The 6,258-nt window shown below is 36.0% G+C and overlaps 1 long non-coding RNA gene across 1 annotated transcript; it reads left to right on the forward strand.

Annotated features, from left to right (window-relative positions):
* Positions 1–475: 475 nt before the first annotated feature.
* LOC139738196 (uncharacterized) lies at positions 476–3,321 on the forward strand. Its single transcript, XR_011711421.1, has 3 exons — positions 476–600; positions 1,328–1,418; positions 2,421–3,321. It is a non-coding gene; the product is annotated as an uncharacterized lncRNA (long non-coding RNA).
* Positions 3,322–6,258: the final 2,937 nt, after the last annotated feature.

Genomic DNA, 6,258 nt, shown 5'->3' on the forward strand with positions numbered 1-6,258 from the left:
CATACCGCCATATCACAAAGCACTTGAATATTGAATGCACACAAACATTCTGTGACCATGAGTGTACAGTAAGCCAAACCACCACATAAACACACTCATATTGTCACTTCATCACCTCCAAATATTGGGGGGAAAAAGAATATCTTCATAAATCCTTCATTTTATTCAATGGAGGACTTAGAGCTTATGATTATGAGCCGGTGTTTGCCGAGGATGAACTCCGGGATAGGACTGCTTGAGCCTCACATGACAATATCAATGACCTGGATAGCGATGATGGTGTTATGCTCGCTGCAGTAGGTTGTGCCAGGGAGGTGGGAAGAGTGCCCTGCCTGTCAAATACTGTATGCATATGACCAACAACAATGCTGGTGTCTGTGCAGCATCTTCCAGCCATTGGACTCGAGAGTACAATGCCGCTGCTGCAGGGAAGTTGCAAACTGAGGGCACGTAACAAATACATGCAAGTAATTCTGCACTACCATGTCAGGGAGACTTTCCTAGAGTTTGACCTGTCAAGGCCGTATACTGAGGACATCACTGAATGCCCACTACAGCAGAAGGGGCATTCAAAGAAATCTCCTGGAAGAGCTGGACAGTGTGTGAGTCACAATTTCTAAATTCATAATAGTGTTGGTGAATAAATAACTGATGTATCTCACCTAAATGATGGATAAATCCGTATCAAACTGTGAAAGGATCCAGTACTCGAAAAAATGATATGTGCTGAGATGTTTTGATCCTGTCAGACAATACAAGCAGCAATTAGACACCCTAATGTAAAGCATATTCTTTGGTCCACTACTAGTAGAAAGTAAAGTATCTGAAAAAGCTAGAATAAAACAGTATGAAATGGTTCTGTGTAAACTGACATGGATTCTACATCATGTAATTCAGAAAGTAATGATATTCAAAATATAACATGTCACTATTAAGTATTCTAGCTAATATCATACAATAGATCTACAAAATTAGATTGTATAGTAAGGTTTTACAACATGTATTGATTGTATGAAGTAAGATTTAATGAAATAGTACCCTGATTTTCACATAACTTCCCCTATCCCCAAAAACAAACAAACAAACAAACAAACAAACAAACAAACAAACAGCAACAACCTCAGCCACATGAGTATAATTCAGAACACATTCATTTGGCTTGTGGTGTTCACAGGGGCAGGACAGTTAATTGTGTACCATGCTGCATTGGTCAGCAGATTGCAGGGGCAAGATGTCCTCCCTGTTCGAAATGCAGGCTATGTGAATCATGTGGGATTGCTAGTTTTTGTTATGTTTCTGTATGTTTTTATTTGTTTCATTTTGTTAGCTTATAGATTCCTGATTCACTTTGCCACTCAATCTCCTCAGACAAAGAGAGTTCCTCTGTTAGTGATGCCCTGCCCAGTGTACATGTACATGTAAGTTTGCACTACCCCCAGATGGGGGATGTTATTTTGTCAGAGTTTATCAAGTGTATGGTCACTGTAATTGAGCTTTGGATATTCTGTGTTTTACTTTTTTACTTGTTTTACTTTTGTGTATTGTGTTTCCAAACTTGCCTGCAAGATTTTATTTCTTTTTGACATGACCTACAGTGTATTATCCAAATGACTTTGGCCTTACAGGAGGAAATTACATCAAGCCTTGCCTGAAGCAGGTTTTCTCTTACCCAGATAGTTTCTATAGATCATGGTTGAAAATATTTTGCTTACTATCTGCACTTAGTAAACATCTACACGCATTATGAAGAATTGATCTAGTGCAGTGATTTCATATAAAAACAAAAACAAAGACAGGAATCATCTCCTTTCCATAGTACCATGGTATTAAAAAAAAAATCATGATCATATACATATATATATATATTTTTTTATGTTGACTATTAAAAGTAACATGAATATTTACTGTACACTGTAATATGGCTTTTTTACCCTCATTGTTTGCCATTCAGATTTATTTAGCAAATCGCTTACTTAACATTGTCATTTCTTCAGATGTCATAGTCACAGTGTACTCTAAAACCAGAAATTTTTGTGTGCTTGAGACTTTTGCAATTTTTTTTTTTTTTTTTTTTTTTTTTGTGAGAGGCCAAGGTTCACAAAAGTACAATGCAAAATAGGATTGCATGCAAAAGTTTTTGTCTACACAATGCCAATGGCAATTTTTGAAAATTTTAATTGTGCCACAAAAAAGGCCATCTTCTCAAATTCACAATAGTTTCATGCCGTCGATATTTGTGGTTTTACAGTATACTGCTGGATGCAAGTCAGACCACCATTTGAAATTATAGGCCACCTTTCCATTTTCATTTCATATGTAGACAAGGGATCTTTCATTTCTCATGTGGAGTATCTTGTTCCATCCAAGCAACTGAACAGGATGACAGCTCACATATGCCCTTTCTCCCAATGTGTCCTCAGGCATCTACAGACAACCAGGAGTGCTTCACTTGACTCCCATGAAGGATGTAGGAGATGGCTCCTTCTTCACAACTTCTGTGTCCTCTGCAAAACCTGATGACCGCTGCAATCCAAGCAATCTCAGTGAGCATGACACATTGTACCAGCTTCTCTGTGACCAATACAGAAATCTATAACCCTGTCCATGAGGATATGTTGCTTACCAATCCTTAACAATTCTGATGTTAATTATTCCTCCATCTGGCATATTCTGGTAATGATTTGTGATTACTTTTGAGAGTTTATTGGATTGTTCTGGACACATTGAGTGGTTTTCTAATACTACTTTTTTTTGAGAGAGAGAGAGGAAAATTAATAAAACTTGTATGTTATACCTGTTGATGCTAGGGCCCTCAATTTTAGAATGCATGAAAATTTAACTCATGTAAACATAGGTGAACTTCATGTTTCAAAATGCTATCATGTTTGAGTAGATATTTATAAAAGCTCATGGGGAAAAAAATACCTTCAATTGAATTCTTGACCAAAATCTTTGTTCATCTAATTCATGATTTTGGAGATTTGTCAGGATTTCAGATTCTCCTCCATACGTTATTACAATGTACATGTTAGATTGTTCAGTTGATTGTACTTTTACAAAAATGTATGAAAAACAAACTCTGAGCTTACCGTAAAAGCAGGTCAATTCAGTCATTTTTTGTTCAATTGAATCCATTTCTTGTGAGCAAGACAAACTTTGTCTATTTTGTACTTCTCAAGTGATTGCTGACATTTCAAATTATGAATTCTACACTGTAGCTTATCATTACATAGGTTAGAAGTTTTTGATGAATTTGACATCTATTGTTGTAAAAAAGGAAAGTGTTTGCATACATCAGAATATTTACTGCATTGTTGCTTTGCGAAGAAGTTGATTATGTTCCTGAATGTAGATGTGCGTGTTATCACTTTATTTTAATTGTGAGATAATTTTGGCACATATACATTATTTGCATATGAATGTCCTTGTTGGGTGTTATTATGGTAGAGTAGTCTCTGTATACCTGGGAGCATGTTTCATTTATGTCATAGCTACCACACAGTGGGCGGATCGATGGGGGGGGGGGGGGGCTTTATTTTTTGTTACAACAAGGGAAATAAAAAGAAAATAATACAGGGAAACCCAAAAGAAATATATATATTTTTTTTTTTTCACCCCCTTCCCTTTACAGAATTCCTAGATCCGCCCCTGCCACACACTAATTATGCACCTATCTGTACCGTATGTAGCTACAGGGTTATAGTTGCAGCTCATATAAATTTGCACAACCAGCCTTTGCAGAAATCCTTATACTCTTGTGATGCTTTCAAGGAAAACGACATAGAGTGCAAACCTAACAAAATTACAGCGTTTCAATATTATTCCCTATTAACCAACTGCAAAGGATAACCAGTAGTCCATGACAAGGACCTGCTCGTATGAGTACAGGCTTGTCATTCATGCATGTACAATGTATTACAAACAAGTCACATTAACATGACATTGTAAGTCACAAAAAATGCAATTGTTACTGTATGGAACATGTGTAGTTCCTGTATGTAGCTCCCGTTGGAATAAACAACAAGAAAAAAAAAAGCAAATTGATGAACTGATTTTTTTTCTTCTCCCATTTTACTGGTGTTTGATCATAAGTTTTATGAAATAGCACATGATAGTCATTTGGCTTGTCACCAAGAATTTTCCCTTTGTATTCTCCCACACTCATATTGTTCTCTTTAATCCATGTGCGAATATGTTAGTGTGTACAGCATGATCTTATAGCCTACACAATTGGCATGAAGACCCCACACCATGTAAACCAAGCCCATGCATCACGTGCACACCCTACTAAACATGTGTCACGTGCAGCTAGACTTCTGTGCTTGGCATGCAGCTGCATGTTGTAAATTCTGCTGTCCCTCTATATTTTTTTTTTTTACGACAACTATGGTATAACTTCATTTTTCCACAAACAGCCTGAAGAAAGATTAGAGTCTGAGTGGAAGTAGCTTACCCTTTGTTTTTCTCAAGAGCTGGCTAGACACACACAGTGCTTTGTGTGTCACTTTGTGTGTAGTTTGGGTAGTGTGTGTGAATGTGCTGAGGGGGAATATGGTTTAAAAAAGAATATTTCACATCCTGTGGATCAATATAAAATCAAAAATAAGATCTTGAAACGATTTACTAACTGGGTGTGGAGGATCAAACAAATCACTGATATATATCATTCCTTCATCCAATCATTCTTCATACAACAACAAAAAACACTTTTTGATTCGGATCTTATATATCTATTTATATACAAACAAATACTTTGAATAGAACCTAAAACACCAAAATTGATTCTGAGTTCCTTTTTGGCAGCATTTGCTCCAAAATTATACCAGGTTCTGATAGAGTCTGCAATCAGAGAGGAAGGTAATTCATTCAATACACTTTTAGAGTCATGTGCCTTTGAAATGAAATCTCTTTTCTGACAGTACTTTTCCAGTAATAAAATTTCTGTACATTTCCACAAACAATCAAAATTATCTAAAGCAATATTGTGTGTGTATATCATGATAAGGAACACACAAGGTTATACCATGCGTAAGCTGCCCTTGAAATGATCCTTACACAAATATTTTCTTTTGACCCTCTCATTGTTATTATTCCATATAAATCTGTAAAACAGAGAATTAGGTATTTAGAAAATATTTATGTCATCTTTACACACAAGACTGAAAAAAAGATAAGCTGAGGCAGTGGGAGAAGTTGGGGTATAATGGAACACTTAATTTCAAACTTGCAATATGATATCATCAACCAGAGGCAGACCCAGAGGGTGACACACCGGGCGCGCACTCCCTTTATTTTTTGTTAAAACAAAAGAAATAAAAAGAAATTAAGGAAATGAAACCCGGAAGTAGCACTAGAAATATTTTTTGCCCCCCCCCCCCCTTTACAGAATTCCTTGATCCACCCCTGTCAATGAGGAAAATACAGTAAAATATAACAGTTTGAAATAGATGTCATGTATTATGTCAACGACAAAACAACAAAACCACTGTAAAATTCCAAAGAAACTCAAAATGAACTTTACAAAAGAAAAATCCAACTTGCCCCATCCCTGGGGCATAATGGCACTCCCCCTTGGGGTAAAATGGATCTGTAGGTCCGTATTGCCTCATAGTTCTAATGTTCTATATTTAGTAATATACCTGAGCATGCAGTGGGCAGAGCTGTGTAATGAAAGTGGGATAGTAGCTTCAAACATTTCAAACATTTATAGGACTAAACTGGAAAGTAATTGTAACAAAGACTTTAAAATAATGTGCACTACTCTCTAGATTTCTAAGTCTTGAATTTGGGACTTTTTTTCTGATACAACCACTATTACATGGAAACCAACTACTAGGCCCATACTTTGAATTCTGCTAGCTTATAAGTACAATGGGATGTACAAAACTTAGTACATGTACTGAGATTTGCTGTATTGACCAATGTACTTAGATTGAAACTTGCAACACTGGTAAATGAGCCCCTTCACAAGGGATGAATACAAGTATTTTTTATTAACATGACATATTCTATAAGACAAAACAAAATGTTGGTTTTCATTCCCTTTATGCATTGTTATCTCTGTGCTAATATATCGCCAAAAGATGTTATACACATATAAAAGACAACTGGAGAACTTTCAACTGAACTTTTGAACATTAATCACTCTTTGAGTCTAAACTGTGCTTTTAAGGATGCCAAGCACAACGGGTCGATATTTGGGTTTTTTTTCTCTCTTTTTCTGAAAATATAAAGACTATTGAGCAAAATACAGTTTTT

The sequence above is a fragment of the Diadema antillarum genome, unplaced genomic scaffold (assembly GCF_040938485.1).
Source record: "Diadema antillarum isolate AM-2024a unplaced genomic scaffold, OU_Dant_1.0 seq00000728_RagTag, whole genome shotgun sequence".
NCBI lineage: Eukaryota > Metazoa > Echinodermata > Echinoidea > Diadematoida > Diadematidae > Diadema > Diadema antillarum.